Raw genomic sequence first — 4,292 nt, 5'->3', positions numbered from 1 at the left:
GTCTGCTGCGAGAGGCAGCGCGGAGCAGGGAGGGGGCGGGGCTTAGATCAGATTTAAAACTCATCAGACCTCATGGGCAACAGTTTGATGTCTCTCTCTCTCTACAACATGACATCAGAGGTGGAAAGTACATTTACTCAAGTGCTAAGTACAATATAGAGGTATTTTGCCTTTACTTGAGTATTTTAATTGTATGCTACTTTATTCTTTTCCACTACATTTTAGGAGCCAATATTTTAATGCAGGACTTTTACTTATAAATAATATTTTTAAAATGAAGTACTGCTACTTTTTGCATTGTTAAGTAATAGGTCTACTTTTGCACCTCTGAGTACAATATTGAGATACATTTTGTATTAATTTAATGCTATTTTCACTACTTTCTTTAGAGGAAAATATTGTACTTTATACATCATTACATCTAAATATGATAACTTTAGATAAGTACAATTCCGATGACGATGTTGTGCACAAAGCATTATATTATATACATTAAACCAGTCAACAGTATAAACAATTATAAATTAACCTCTACTGCAGAAATCTACAACGTCTAAATGCATCGTACATGTTACTCCATCAATAATAGTTATCTTATAATAAATAGTTATTACATTACATTTGACTTGTTAGACGCTTTTATCCAAAGCAACTTACAAACTCAATACTGTGGGCAATCCCCACAGGAACAATTTGGGGTGAAGTGTCTCTGGGACACAACGACATGCTGACTGCAGTGGGACTCAAACTTGCTATTCTCTGATTCAAAGATCAGCGCACTAACTCACTGCGCCACACGCCTCCCTACAGTAATCACATACTCAAAGAGCCTTTTTAGCTGCATAGTGAGTCATTTGATGTTATACTTTAAGTACCTTTTCATGATTTTATCTCATTATTTGACTGAAGTAACATTGAAAGGAGGACTTTTACTTTTAACATGTGATATTACTATAGTAAAATATCTTAATTCTTCTTTCACTGCATACACATTTGGCTTGTCAACACAATGGGAAGCTAATAAGGAAACGCACAGAGAAATGACGCTGAAACATGGCCCTCGTATCAACCTTTTAGGCCCCTGAGAAACACACTCAAAATGCACCTTTTGCAAAAGAAAAGAGAGCCTACTCTTTCCAAATGCTAATCATCAGATTCCTCAGCTGCGTGTCTGCTGACTTTTCAATCGGAGGAAACAGTTCATTTTGAAATAGTTTCATGATGAGTCATTGGCTTATAACTAACTACATGTTAATGTGAGTTAAACCTTAATCTAACAGTTAGGAATTCATTCCTCCCTGAAGGCTTTTATGTGACTCAACAGCTGGAGTTAGCAACCCTTTTGCTTGTTGTTATTGTTGTTGTTGTTGCCTCATAATATACAATTAAAAAGAAACACGACATTTCAACATGTATATTTTCTACTTTTTTAATGCTATCTTACTTATATTTGAGATGTTTACATTTTGGATTGTTTACTTTTAGTCTTTTAATTTCTCTAATGTACAATGTCTTGTCTTTTTATGCTGCTGCAACGTAAAAATGTCCCAAATTGGGATTAATATTTTAATATTAAACTTCGCCACTGTATAGTTAGTTTAATAGGTTTATTTTTCCGCTACTTCCCCCCCCCCCCCCCTTAACCTGTCTGCCTTTTTTCCCCTACTTCCCCCCCTACCCGACTTGTAAAGCGACCTTGGGTTTCCTGAAAGGCGCTATAAAAATATTATATATTATTATTATTATTATTATTAATAAAGTACTTCTTATCTTATCTTAACATAACTTTGCTGTAAAAATGTGGTGTGCCACCGTCAGATAATGACCAATATGAATATTCTATCAGTGTTTTCGACCATATGTTGGTAATAATGTTTTCAAAACCCCCCAAAAATGTTGACAAAAGCATCCCAAATGTAATCTACCAGCCCAATGCCATTTTCTCAAGCCAAACTTTATAAAAAGTAGCCCAATTAAACAGAAACAAGCCCAATAAAGTCAAATAAAGTGCATGTCAGTGGTCCCACGCTGACCAGGAAGCGGCACCTTATCAACAGGAAGTGCTGCATCCTCACGCCGTCCTCAAAGACTTCTAACAGGTCTGGCTGTCTGTCGTTAAAACTCGGAGGTGGCCAGGGTCATCACGACTGAAAACTCAGCCACATGGCCCCTTTAAGTGCTATAATGTCACACATACATTCACACACACACACTTACAAACTCACACGTAGGGAGGCAGAAGTCAACACAATCACATCCAATCTGGAAGGTCGCCATGTAAACACCCTTCCTCATTTTTGCAAGACTTAAGTTGGTCCGTTTGCTTGTTGTTGTTGTTGTTGTTGTTGTTGTTTTTAGAGAAATACTTTGTTTGATTGGTTACATTTGTAGTAATTGCCTTTATTGATTATTTTTCTACAGGAAGTTTGAGCATACTTCTTGGATCGAAGCATAATAGATTACTGAAATCCATCCAATCATTTTGCTGCATTTGAACCAGGAAACGTCCATCTTGTTATTTCTTCAGTTTAAATCTCTCACTGCTTGAACCTTGATACAACTTTGGGGATTATTCATGTTTTTGTCTTTTTAAGCATTAAAAAATGACTATAATTGGCCAAAACCAAAATTAGACGATTGCTTAAGGGGTATCTGCAGGTTTCTACGTAAACAGGTTTTCTTGTACACCAATCAGGATCCATGTTTTACAACTATCCCTTCAAATGAATTAAGTATACCAAATATAATTGTTTAATCAACCTTATCATTGGAGCACCAGCTGATGTATAGCTTGTAGTGACACATGGACTTAATGTCCTTTAAGCACAGACAGTGTTTAATACACACTTCTAATATGTATATACAGTACAGGAGAGTATCTCAGGATTTGTGTGTGTGTGTGTGTGTGTGTGTGTGTGTGTGTGTGTGTGCGTGTGTGTGTGTGTGTGTGTGTGTGTGTGTGTGTGTGTGTGTGTGTGTGTGTGTGTGTGTGTGTTTGCATTCCGTGCCAGTGTGTGTCATTCAGCATGTCTGTTTTTGGTCTGTCTTGTCTCCAGCTGCCACCTATGCCCGCACTTCTCTGGCATGAGGTGTTGGCATTACAGCCCCAACAACAGACCTCATTTAACACCAGGAGAAAGGCTTTACTTCAGCAGATTGGATTTGGGAACTCAACTTTGGATGTTTGTTGACCATCGTTCGCTGGCTTTTTGACTCTTACGACAAAATAGTTGCCTTCAAGTTTCCAGTCAGAATCATCAAGCCCTTCTTTTTACAGAAAGTCCAATGTTTGTACTGGTTCACATCATTTCTCGCAAGTATTGTTTGTGTAGCTAAAGCCTGATTTGTCTTATTCAACAATAATTGGACAAAACATTGATCAATATTTTTGTATTACCGATGGATACAATTAATAGGTGTAATGTGGAAGATGCCTTGTGGTTATGAACCCCCAGAAAATGATCACCTGATTATGTGTGTCTTTATTTTCATTAAACTGTCAGAATATAATTAGTGTTTTTAAGCCAATTGTTTTACTTTTGGGATGTGCAACTATACTGAGTTGCTTCAATCCCACACTAGCTCTGATAAATGTCTTTTACAAGATAAATGCTGCTGTTTTCAGCAAAGAAATTCCAATAAATCCAACTGCCCAGCACAGGTTAGCAACTAGCAACTATAAGATATTTAATTCAGGAGTTGATGGAGAGCCCAAAGATGACCAAGTCGTAAAATGAGACTCAAATGTGTCAAGTGGCCAAAACTCCAATACTAATGCTAAATATGCTACATGTCTTCTAGATGTGATATCCAACTAGCTAACTTTAGCATCTTCAAAAGGTGAAACTTGATCAACATGCTTGTACTTGTCATGCTGTCACTTGACCAAAAGTTACACGATCCTAAATTACAACATTTTTAACTGATGTTCCTTTTTGCACATATAGATAAAGCCAATGTTTCTCTCTTGTGTATTTGGCCTGTATTCAATGATGGAGTCAATCTATCCTTATACTCTGAGATGTTTGGAAGGCTGATTCATTATTTTTAAGGTTGCCTTAGTGATAGCTCTATTTTTAGCTGATCGTGTAGCAAACGTTGCACAGTCCTGTTTTTACAGTGGTGTATATTTTCATTACGACATGACTCTTTTGATGAAATACCATATGCCTTTAGATAGTCATGCTTTCTGAATGCTGTTATCTCAGTTGATATGATATCAACATTTATTTCAGCACTTCAGCTTGTTGCTATATTACAAGTATTAATAACATTTATAGAGTGTGTAGAGA

Source organism: Gymnodraco acuticeps, unplaced genomic scaffold (genome assembly GCF_902827175.1).
Source record: "Gymnodraco acuticeps unplaced genomic scaffold, fGymAcu1.1, whole genome shotgun sequence".
In the NCBI taxonomy this organism is placed as follows: Eukaryota; Metazoa; Chordata; class Actinopteri; order Perciformes; family Bathydraconidae; genus Gymnodraco; species Gymnodraco acuticeps.
The sequence above is the reverse complement of the archived record's forward strand: the minus strand, read 5'-3'. Positions refer to the sequence as shown.